We start from the raw sequence: 13450 nt of genomic DNA, 5'->3' as shown, positions 1-13450 counted from the left end.
ACAAAAAACACTTTCCGCGCTTGCGACCAAGACCCCTCTCCACCCTTACACCTTGGGCTAAAAGCAGCCAAAGCCACACAAATGTGCCCAACATGTGCTGACGGTCTGACCTCATCACATTTGTCTTTATGGCCGTTTTTAGCCCAAGGAGTGTTTTTTTTTGTGCAAAACAAATGCAGTCACATATTGTCACATATGCTGCAAAAGGAAAGTTTGACATTTTTGCCTGCCATAGCTGTTAATTTAGTTTAGTTTATTAGTTTGGGTTTTTTTTTCATACAAAAAAACATTCTTAGTTCATCAGCTTTTTTTTTCCTTATTCTGAAAAAAGAAAAAGATATAGACTGAAGCCTAGGCTTATTACGTCTACCCTTTTGTCAGTTAACTTAAAATAATAAAAAAAAATATATATATATGTATACCCCTTGTAGGCTACATGGTTTTCAAACAAAACAGTGCATGTGTCTTATTTCTACTGAACAATGTAATATTCAAGTAAAATTATAAAATAAAAGTGCTTACATGCTCCCCTTTATTTTTTATTTATTTTTTATAAAAAAGAAGCAAAACAATATGCTAATAATAGTCACAGTATAGTAACTTTTTCACGCAACAAACAAAATAAACAAATGGCACTTCATAGCACTATGGCCACTTGATTTGAGCCTTTACTCTGTGTAGCTATTTAATACATCTATTCCTTCACTCCCTTTATCGTCAATTACTTATCACGTTGATCCTTTTTTTTTTTTTTTGTGTAAACATTAAAAAAATATTATAAAATTAAAAGCAAAGTTATTCAACCCAGAAATGGTTTGATATCAAATTCCTCATTTAATCCGCGAGGAGCTATATAGTATTTAGTATTTAGCACAATACTATAATATTAGATTTCCGAATATTCCTCAAATACGGGGGGAAAAAAATGTATATTCGATTATAAGAATTTAATTTTTTAAAACAAATATTTGACAGGTACTGTACAACACAAAACCAATGTAACAGGTACTGTACAACACAAAACCAATGCATCAAGTTATAAAAACCACCGCAATTTTTACAACAACAAGTCATGTTCTAGTTGACTTGTCCTCTTCCATGGTGCCAACTATGCCCTGTTACCATTTCCATTTGGTGCAGTTGCATGTTTCTGCCATTGGGGGGAACTGTTGTACTGTACAATACATCCATGGAGGCTAGACATTAGAGCCTGTATGGTGGCGTGGGTGTTTTGATTGATTGATTGATTGAAATATTTATTAACAGTTTGCAGAATTACAGTACATTTCAAGCACAATTAACTGTGAGTGGACGCCCCAATTAAGCATTACACTTGTCAACAATAATAATAACAACAATAATAATAACAACAATAATAATGTGTAATCTAACGGTTATGTAGTGGGGGGTGGGGGTGGGTTTGGTCTAGGGTGGAATTCTCGTATCTGACTTTTGTTTTTGTGAATCTGTTAATGTTAATGTAATGAGTAGTATTACGATTCATGTTCTGTTGTAAGCATTTATAAGCTTTTGTAGCTTCTACCAACTCCTTTTGGTCATCTTCATGTTTTTGTTTTGTTTTCATAACAGCTTCCATTCATTGTCTTTAAATATTGTATTTGAAACTGAAGGGTGATCAAATAAACTAAACAAAAAGAAACGCTTACTTGTTTTATTAGAGTCATTATACAGAGAAGGGAGTGACATTGAGTTAATTAGTTCCACCCACGCTATATATGATCACATTTTACAATTAATAACAGTCTAAAACAATTCTGTTGTGTAGATAATAAGAACGTAATCCAGTGTCCAGGCGAGAGTCGTAACCAGAGGAGATTAAACTATAACTTCAGACCACACAGATGCTCAGAAGCAGGAGTTATCAGACCTGTTCAGACAGATTAAACTCTAACTTCAGACCACACAGATGTTCAGAAGCAGGTGTTATCAGACCTGTTCAGAGGAGATGAAACTCTAACTTCAGACCACACAGATGTTCAGAAGCAGGTGTTATCAGACCTGTTCAGAGGAGATGAAACTCTAACTTCAGACCACACAGATGTTCAGAAGCAGGTGTTATCAGACCTGTTCAGAGGAGATGAAACTCTAACTTCAGACCACACAGATGTTCAGAAGCAGGAGTTATCAGACCTGTTCAGACAGGAAGCTTCAGGACTCGTCCTATACAAGTCGTAGCTTGTAGATCGGCTATTTGAGACAGAGAGATTTGGTGTAGAGTAGACTAGAGGGGGAAAAAGGAACTGACCAAGTACAGAGCCCTGGGAGACACCGGTTTATGTTTGGTTTCCGTTTCATTACTAAACCAATAATGTGTGTGATTATGTCATGAAGTATTCTAAGCCTGTCTGTCTGTCTGTCTGTCTGTCTGTCTGTCTGTCTGTCTGTCTGTCTGTCTGTCTGTCTGTCTGTCTGTCTGTCTGTCTGTCTGTCTGTCTGTCTGTCTGTCTGTCTGTCTGTCTGTCTGTCTGTCTGTCTGTCTGCCTGCCTGCCTGTCTGTCTGTCTGTCTGCCTGCCTGCCTGCCTGCCTGTCTGCCTGTCTGTCTGTCCATCCTGTGTCTGAAGTGTCAGATAGTGAATCTATTGGTCTGTCTGTCTGTCTGTCTGTCTGTCTGTCTGTCTGTCTGTCTGTCTGTCTGTCTGTCTGTCTGTCTGTCTGTCTGTCTGTCTGTCTGTCTGTCTGTCTGTCTGCCTGCCTGCCTGCCTGCCTGTCTGTCTGCCTGTCTGTCTGTCCTGTGTCTGAAGTGTCAGATAGTGCATCTATTCGTCTGTCTGCCCGTCCTACTCGTCTCGTCTGGGTTGAGGTCTGACCTTCATACTGATGGACTTCAGGGAATACTCCCAACCTTTCCAATGATCCCAATGAACACCAACATCATGAGGTGAGCCAGTACAATCTCCCCACAGATAAACTCCATTGGGATTAGATAAACTACAACCGCTGTACCAGTACCCTCCCAGACGGAGTCTAGCACAATGTACTGATGAATGTGTATCCTGGTCTCGGTCTACAGTGGAGAATCTCTTTCCATTGTGATAGCTCAGTGAGTCTCCTGTGTGGAGAGAGTTAAACAGAGAATGTAATGTAGTGTCTGCTGTCGTATATATGCTGCTATTAGTGTAGAGAGTCACAATACTGGATGTTAAACTTCAATACGATATTTGGAAAAGTATTGATATTTCGATTTCTGAGGGTTTAACATTGTATAAGTACAAATAAAAGCTGTGCAGTCTTATGCACTTTCATAGTGTTTTTTTATTATGCATTTTGTTTGCATCTTTTACATTTTCATAGTAACATACTATTATTATTATTTGTTAAATTAGTATTATTACACTTATTATTACCCTTATTATTATTATTATAACATCTATCTACAAGCACCGAGTGCCGCACTACGAGCTTGTAGATCTGCTACTTTTTTGGGGGGGAATTAAAGTGTGGCGCAAATCTTTAAATATATATTATTTCAGAGTGAACAATTTTAACTAAAATCTTTGCTTCTGGGGGAGCAACATATTTTCAGATGGGGGTCGGCGGCCAATTCAATTACATATATTCATGGGGGGCCTTGACATGAATGTTTTAGAACGACTGACGTAGAACACTGTCATGATTTAGAAGACATTCTTTTGTAAAATCGGCCTCAGGTCTAAATGGGTTAAAAGTCATCCCGTGACAACAATAAAGGTGATTCCTAAACATACCTGCTCCTCCGTTCGTGAAGCGATCAAAGTGCAGCATGTATCCGTGGTCCTCAGCGTCGATGTAGAAGTTGCTGTACTGAGCGTGTGCAGAGTTCCCACTGAAGTCCTCCATGTCCACTCTCAGCTCGCTCCTCTTGTAGGTCAGATAGTAGATGTTCTCCAGACCTAGAGGACATACAGACCAGTGTTTTATTCACCCATGATGTTCAACCTGTCTTCATATAATTTGGTCCTGCTCATTATGTGGCCAAATTTGACTGAGTTTTTTGTCATATGAAAGCAGGGAGTCATACTGTAGCTTCAAATGGACATTTTCATGTTCATTTTGACCCACCATGTTTTGGAGATATGGCTTATTGAGTAATGTCTTGCAGAGAAACACAAACAGTGAGTTGAGAAATCAGGCTTAGAAACGTTCACTTCTGTGGTCTCTGACATTACACCTATAGCTACATGTTTAAGCATTTATATCATATTTACATGTTGATTTCAGCTCTGATATTCATTTCAGACATGCTCTAGTGCAGGGGTGGGCAACTTTGACGATGGAGAGGACCACTATATTTCCACACTAACTGCCTAGGGCCATATATTGCTGTCGTAGCAATTGGAATCCTGAAAATGTACATGTCCATGTCATTTCAAATGCCTTTAATTATACTGGTGTTGAGAAATGAGCTACTAATTTAGACTGAAGTAAAATAAAGCGGGTCATGTTTTGCATGTTGTGGAATTGTAAACAGCCTGAAACCAATATTATATCAGTATTCTGACATTAACCTGAGGGCCGCATTAAGTGAAGGTGGGGGCCTCATGTGGCCCCCGGGCCGCCAGTTGCCCACCCCTGCTCTAGTGTGTGTGTGTGCAGCTTTTAACTCATTTTGGATGAAATATTAATAAATTCCAGTTTTTCTCCTCTGGTGAAAAGCTGGAGGCTGCACAATGGCAGGCTCTCGGTCAAATCTGGTCGCATTATGATACTATTGTTGTCTTCTCACCCAGCCAGTATTCTCCATCAGCGTTGCCAAAGCCTGTCTTGTATTGGTCCCAGGGTCTGGTGAACCCCACCGAGCCATCCATCCGTCTCTGGAAAACCTGCAGAGAGAGAGAGAGAGAGAGAGAGAGAGAGAGAGAGAGAGAGAGAGAGAGAGAGAGAGAGAGAGAGAGAGAGAGAGAGAGAGGGGATATAAATTCAATTGAATAACACAAGCTCTGCTTATAAAATACCGTTGACTTGATGTTATTGAGCGCGTAACAACAACGCATATCAACATGCATATCTCACATGTTTATATAAGAGGTAAGGTGTGTACATTGAAGCAGTTTAACTGGCACGCTTCCAGACATAAAAACCTGTCAGAACTAAACTATTTAGTTTCCTGTAAAAGGCTTCTGAAAAGGTTTTTCAGAGACTATGAAGCAAGTTAGTGAAAGTAATATTTTACATTATGATAGTATAAGCATTGCTGTATAGTGTAGACTAGAATGTTTGTTCAGTCAAAAACTGAACAAACCGATAAAGTATAGTAGCCTTATAGTTGTCCCAATGATGGAGAACGATGCACATACCTAAACTACACAGTTGCATCCAATTAACCAACTTTGCAGGCCGACTTGGAAAAATGGACATGAGTGCATATTATTATTGTTGTAACTCAGTGAATTGTAAAAGTACTTTGCAGGTATTGTCACAGCATTATATGTTTGTTGTCATGGGGGTTTGATTGTGATTGTTTTGCACCTGGCTCTGCAGTAGGCCTACTGGTGATCCTCTTGACTGAGGGGAGGAAGGTACCAAGTGCTATAGAGCAGGAGGGGTGTCTGTCTGTGTTACAAGAGAGCTTGTGTTATGTTTTCTATTTATCTTGATGTTGTGTAAGGTATCTGAAATGTATTCGAATTGGTTACAGAACTATTACAGAACTGTTCCTTGGTATAGTCTTGCCTATAGTATAAGAGGGAGGGGCTCTGGAACACAATTGTGTTTTACCTAATGTAGTAAGATGACAACACGGTGACATAAAGATACAATGGTCTTGTAGGACATTGACATCATTCTTACGGTCCATTTCCCTCCATCGGTGTCCATGTCACAGTAGACCTGCACCGCAGTGACGCCATCGACAGGATAGACGGTGTAGACCCCGCTGACCGCTGTGTTGTCCAGGCTGTGGACGTCCGCGCAGTCCATCGGCAGGGAACTCACAGCTACGGGGCTCAGGAGACACACCACCAACACCAAATGTGGAACGCCCTGCCAACAGTCATTAAGACATGTGAATCCCTTGACTCCTTCAAAACTGCTCTCAAAGGGCTGCACCTATACGGACGGCTGCAATTCGAAACTGGCCTCTGTAAAAGCTGAATTTTTATCTGTATTGTACAGTGTTTTTGTATGGACGTGGTGTTGGGTGCCTGCACATATGCACACATGGCAGGCGCCCTACACTCTGTCTTTCTTTTTCTTTTACCCCCCTTTTCCCCTCACTGTATGTGTATGTATACTTTTTCCCTTTTTGCTTCCTATATGTTGAATTCCTGTTCTGTTTTTTTTAACTACATAGAAGTGTCTATTTGTTTGTCTCTAAATGTTTTGATGAATTGAACAATGTGGACCCTGTTGTAAACAAGTGTAATGCTTAATTGGGTCGTCCACTCACAGTTAACAGTCTTTGTATTTTGTTGTTTGAGCTTGAAATGTAGGCTACTGTAATTCTGAAAACTGTTAATACATATTTCAATCAATCAATCAATCAAACCACACTGACCACAGGAAAGGGCTAGGATTTCAAATGGGATGAAAAACTAAATGTGTTGTCGTTTATATTAGCCCATTCTGACCGGGAACCCATTTTGGTGTTAGCATCATGTTATGCTTTAGCTATTGAAAAATAGCAGATCTACAAGCTCATAGCGCGCCACCGAGTGGCGCGCTACGAGCTTGTAGGCCTATTTTTGAAAAATCGAAGAACGACTGACATTTTTTAGAATCTGATCTCAGGTCAGAATGGGTTAATCAGACCAGTGTGTGTCCAGTGGAAACCTCGTATGAATCTGATCTCAGGTCAGAATGGGTTAAAGGCATTAGATTCAGGCATCTATGCATACACTCCTAATCCAGAGCGATTTACAGTAATGTAAATGTTTTTGAGTGTTTTATGTTAAATTGGTTGTTCAGTATAATGAAAATTCATATAGAGAAGGCATGGCAGTTACGTTGGAGAACGATGTATGAGTAACGTTCTATTTGTTTATATGTATTATTATATATATGTACAATTTTGTTGAGTGTTTTGTAAGCCCGTGCGGGCTGGGCATCTTATGATGTAGCCTAGGACACTTTAATAAAAACTCTATCTATCTATCTATCTATCTACAGTAAGAAAAGAACACAAAGGTAAATACATGAAATGCATAGAACTAGTAATCTATTCTATGGGATCATTATGGTAAACCAAGAATCATGCAGTCTAACAGTGGAATATGCACACAAAAATATTTGGTTCATATATTGGTCCCAATATGAAGATATTTTCACATTTTAAAATATATTGTATAATATTGTCACTGTTTCCACACTATTTTTGAAAAACCTTGAAAATGTGCCGCAAATCTTTGAATATATATATATATATATTGTGGAGTCTGTCAGGTCTCGCCTCAGGGGGAGGGGCGCGTTCCCATGGCAACCAGGCACGCCCACGGCCGTGTCATAGATTTAGTGTACTATCCCAGAGCAATTCTAAATCAGCTGCGGCTCATTCCGGCCGCCGCCCGGGTTAGCAATTAACGACAGCCGCAGCCTGTCAGCCGCGCCCTTTATAAACAACCTGCGCCCCTACCAGTATCAGATCCCTGCTACACACAGACGCGCACGCAGCATATGCCGTCCACTCGGCGTTGGATGGTAAGTCCACACTCCTCTCACTTATGGACTCTCACGTATGGACTATGTTTATTGTTTGATCGTTTGTATCACCACTCAATTGCTCTCTTATATTCTCACATCACCAGGCTTGTAGGAGTGGGGCTGGAAGCACACGCAGGAGCGTGTGCCCCCCATAGACAAGTATACACGGAGAGCCGCATGCATACTGGAGACCCACCTGGCTCGTATCGGGGACGAGTGCGGAAGACGGGACCCCCGTATGGAAACGGCAGCTCCACAGCTCCATAAGGTCGCAGTAAGACAAACCGTTCACTATCTATCACCCGTGTTATTAAGAAGAGGCACTCATAGTGGCAAATGAGCAGCTAAGGATAATAACGAAGATTGTGAATGAAGGAAGTCACCCTGTCGATGCTAAATGAAGACTGTGAATGAAGAGTGTCACCGTGGTGTTGTACACTGAAGATTGTTGAATGAAGATAACCCCGTAGAGACTAATGGAAGTTAGCAGGCTCTAGATAAAGTGTCACATCCACCCTGTGAAAGAAGACAGGCCCGTGTTATGTTTATTTCATCCTTTGAAGAGACTTTAAGTTGGCTTGCGCCGCCAGGCCCGGTGAAAGAAGACCGTTAGAAACTAGAGCGCTTACTTTGTGTTAACCCCCTGACTGCCGTTGTCGTACCGACACGGCCACCCAGTAGATAGAGAGAAATAAGAATATAAATGCTTGTGTATCTTCCTGTTGGCCGAGCCTAAGGGGCCCTCCGTACCATCCCCGCCCGGTACCATACCAAGTACTTTTACTCTAATTACTCACCACCCCGTATCCGAGTACTTCTACTCTAAAGTACTCTTCTGTGCCGTGTGGATAGAGAAAGATACGCACCCCCTTACCTACCTCCGGGGGAGCCTCCTGGCCTCCTCTGGAACCTGGAAAAGAAGAAGAGAAAGAGTTATACAAAGGTCCAGTTGGTAGACTGCCTAGACCGGGTGTCTCAGGCCCCAACTTTGTACTTACCTTGTGCTCTGACCGTATGCTAACATCCCCTCTCATCCTCTGCAGTGACGACTCCCGCCTCGGAGCCGGGACCTCATGCAAAGAATATTACTGTCTGAGTTCTGTTTGTGAAAACTGACTTTGTTTGAACCTGTTGGAGAAATAAAGCAAGGGGCGCCATCGTGTGTCTAACCCCTGAAACTGCACTCTGAGTTGTATTTCCCACCCGACCTCCCACAATATATATATTCTTTCAGATGGGGGTCCGCGGCCAAATACAGATAATTCTGAGGGTCCTTGACATGAAAAAGGTTGAGCACCACTGGTATAGAAAGTAATAAGTAAAGTAAATGAGTAAGTAAGTAAATATGTAAATCAGTTTAGGCATAAGCGTAAGGTGTGCCTGTGTTCCTGCACTACTAGTCAAACATACAAACAGTTTGTAGTTCAGTGAAATACTCACCATCCTGGTTCAGAGAATCCTCCAGACAGCTGGTAGACCAACAGAGTCCTGGTTCAGAGAGTCCTCCAGACAGCTGGTAGACCAACAGAGTCCTGGTTCAGAGAGTCCTCCAGACAGCTGGTAGACCAACAGAGTCCTGGTTCAGAGAGTCCTCCAGACAGCTGGTAGGCCAACAGAGTCCCTGGTTCAGAGAGTCCTCCAGACAGACCAACAGAGTCCTGGTTCAGAGAGTCCTCCAGACAGACCAACAGAGTCCTGGTTCAGAGAGTCCTCCAGACAGCTGGTAGAGAGTCCTTGGTCGAGGCTCCTTTATATATACCGTACACTTCAATGTCAACGTGTCTGTGTGGAATAATTATTATTAACTAATAATAAACCCGTGTTATCTAAATGCTGCTGCTGGGAAATGAACCTGTGGGAACTTTGCACGCTCCGTGTTCCTGCATGCAGAGCAAAGGTCTGCGTCTCACAGGATTTACCATCATCTAGGTCCGGTTAATAAACAAATGTGCCCGACCGGGGTGTACTTTTAAAAACTTGCTAACTCATGCTGTAGATAAGACACACTACTAGATAAGATGGAGCGTTCTCACTGCTCCAGTATTAGATGTACGATTCTTTTATTTGTTTTATTTTGAAACCACACTCACGGTAAAGTGTCCGTCACACTTTAAATCCACTCTCTCTCTCTCTCCCCCATATCACCAGACACAGTTTGAACAGTGTACAGTCGATTGACCCCTCTGTGCCTTTATTATAATGCACGGTGTGATGTCATGACATTATTAGCGCGCTACGAGCTTGTACTGTAGGTCTGCTATTTTTTTTTAATCGTGAAAATATGTCGCACATTTGGAATATAATATATTTTTTAACTCAAATCTTTGCTTCTGGGGAAGTTCCTGGAACAACATCATTTCAGATGGGGGTCGGCGGCCAAATACATTTTTTGAGGTTCTTGACATGAAATATTGAGCACCACTGACATAGAAACATACTGTAGGTATTTCAGATTATTTTAGAAGACATTTTTAAAATGTCGATGTCAGGCCTAAATGGGTTAAAGAGACAGAATGCAATGTTTGTTTGTTTGTACACAAACAGGTATACTCGAGACTCCCAGATGATTAGCTTCATGTAGCTCAACAGTAAACAAACAGAATGTAGGCCTAGAGACTAGTCTATACTGTGGCCCCTTTTCCACCGGTTGGTTCCCAGTGGGAACCGGTTCAGTTCTTTTCCACCGGTTGGTTCCCAGTGGGAACCGGTTCAGTTATTTTCCACCGGTTGGTTCCCAATGGGAACCGGTTCAGTTCTTTTCCACCGGTTGGTTCCCAGTGGGAACCGGTTCAGTTCTTTTCCACCGGTTGGTTCCCAATAGGAACCGGTTCAGTTCTTTTCCACCGGTTGGTTCCCAGTGGGAACCGGTTCAGTTCTTTTTGGTTTTTAGTCCATGAGCCAGAGCTCCAAAATTGGTGGGCAAACTATATTCAATTGTTTATAGGATCAATACAAGTACATTAATTAATACATGATAAGTAGTAGCTTTTTCATATTTTCGATTATTCTTCATATTTTCCTACATAATGCCTCATTTGCATATTAAAAAATGTAAAATTTGTAATAAAATAAATCGGTTCTCACTGGGAACCAACCGGTGGAAAAGAACTGAACCGGTTCCCACTGGGAACCAACCGGTGGAAAAGAACTGAACCGGTTCCCATTGGGAACCAACCGGTGGAAAAGAACTGAACCGGTTCTCACTGGGAACCAACCGGTGGAAAAGAACTGAACCGGTTCCCACTGGGAACCAACCGGTGGAAAAGAACTGAACCGGTTCCCACTGGGAACCAACCGGTGGAAAAGAACTGAACCGGTTCTCACTGGGAACCAACCGGTGGAAAAGAACTGAACCGGTTCCCACTGGGAACCAACCGGTGGAAAAGAACTGAACCGGTTCCCACTGGGAACCAACCGGTGGAAAAGAACTGAACCGGTTCTCACTGGGAACCAACCGGTGGAAAAGAACTGAACCGGTTCCCACTGGGAACCAACCGGTGGAAAAGAACTGAACCGGTTCCCACTGGGAACCAACCGGTGGAAAAGAACTGAACCGGTTCCCATTGGGAACCAACCGGTGGAAAAGAACTGAACCGGTTCCCACTGGGAACCAACCGGTGGAAAAGAACTGAACCGGTTCCCACTGGGAACCAACCGGTGGAAAAGAACTGAACCGGTTCCCACTGGGAACCAACCGGTGGAAAAGAACTGAACCGGTTCCCACTGGGAACCAACCGGTGGAAAAGAACTGAACCGGTTCCCACTGGGAACCAACCGGTGGAAAAGAACTGAACCGGTTCCCACTGGGAACCAACCGGTGGAAAAGAACTGAACCGGTTCCCACTGGGAACCAACCGGTGGAAAAGAACTGAACCGGTTCTCACTGGGAACCAACCGGTGGAAAAGAACTTAAACCGGTTCCCACTGGGAACCAACCGGTGGAAAAGAACTGAACCGGTTCCCACTGGGAACCAACAGGTGGAAAAGAACTTAAACCGGTTCCCACTGGGAACCAACCGGTGGAAAAGAACTGAACCGGTTCCCACTGGGAACCAACCGGTGGAAAAGAACTGAACCGGTTCCCACTGGGAACCAACCGGTGGAAAAGAACTGAACCGGTTCCCACTGGGAACCAACCGGTGGAAAAGAACTGAACCGGTTCCCACTGGGAACCAACCGGTGGAAAAGGGGCCACAGTGTGTGTCCGGCCCAGTTTGCAGGTGTTATAGAACCCAAGTTCTGGGACTCAAACGAAGGCAGGGGGAAGAAGATGAACTGGACTTTACTGTAAATGACAGGATGGCAGAAAACTGAACCTGACACTAACTTAAGATCCAGCTCTGAACAAACACGAGGCAGAGCTTAACCCAATTTGGGCGGGAACCCTTTTTGGTGTTTTAAACATTCTATGTTATAATTTAGCTATTGGAAAAGAGCAGATCTACAAGATCATCATAGCCACTGAGTGGCACGCTATGTTTTCACGGCCATGAGAACACGGCCCCCGAGAATCTGGGCGAGTGATTACTATATATAATGAATGATGCTAAGAAGATAATGGCTATAGTTGCGGCTGTAAGCTCATCATGCTATAGGCCTACAGTACATGTTGTAGCACTTTACTCTGTTCCCATGTTGACAGAGAGAGAGAGAGAGAGAGAGAGAGAGAGACAGAGAGAGAGCAGTTCACAGCATGCTAAAACGTCCGAGGCCTTTGAAAAGCGAATGACTTGACTGGACCATTAGTCCATCTCTATAGAGTATAGTCATCTCATCTATTACTGGCAGTGACTATAGAGCGTCGCAGTCCCGCCCCCTTTCATGACGACGCCAGGCCCAGTCCCGCCCCCTTTCATGACGACGCCAGGCCCAGTCCCGCCCCCTTTCATGACGACGCCAGGCCCAGTCCCGCCCCCTTTCATGACGACGCCAGGCCCAGTCCCGCCCCCTTTCATGACGACGCCAGGCCCAGTCCCGCCCCCTTTCATGACGACGCCAGGCCCAGTCCCGCCCCCTTTCATGGCGACGCCAGGCCCAGTCCCGCCCCCTTTCATGACGACGCCCGCGGCCCCAGGAAATGAATCCCAATAATGCATTTTTCCTCATAGACATTTCATAAAGTATTTATTTAAAAGACCTTTTAAGCGTCGTACGAAGCCAACTCGAGTCGTGACAAATCATGACAACACACACAATATTTTGGACTAAACAAATAATTACAAAGATACTTTCAAAGTCTTTGTTTTGGCCCAAAACATTGTGTTTATTGTCATGACTTGTCAATTCTGTACTGGCCTTATATGGAGCGTGTCTTGAGTGTACAGGGTTTGATGAGGTCAGATCAACATAATGGACTGTCAGAATAGATCAGCTCCATATATGGAGATCTAAGGGTTTGAGGTCAGACGTAGAGTTGTTCTACATCTCTACATCGTCTCCATGATGTCACGTGATGTCACAAGATGTCACGAGGCGTGACCATATATGGAGGCGTGCAGGGTGTCACCAGGCGTGACCATATATGGTGGGTGACTAATAACTGATAACTAACGGACGGGAGATGCAGGGTTTCATGGTAAATGCGGCCTAAGGTCACAATAACTGACTATAGGTTATATACGCATAGTGTCTTATACGCAAACAGGCGCACGCATGCACGCACACGCAAGCACACACACACGCACGCAAGCACACACGCACGCACGCACGCATGCACGCACACACACACACGCACGCACACGCAGCGCTCTCTCTTGACTCTCTGTACCTCACCACAGCGTAGGAGAGGAAGTTGGTGGTATAGATGGCTTCCTG

This window comes from Protomyctophum bolini, assembly GCF_963924005.1.
Source record: "Protomyctophum bolini genome assembly, chromosome: 7".
NCBI lineage: Eukaryota > Metazoa > Chordata > Actinopteri > Myctophiformes > Myctophidae > Protomyctophum > Protomyctophum bolini.
This window is presented reverse-complemented; position numbering follows the sequence as displayed.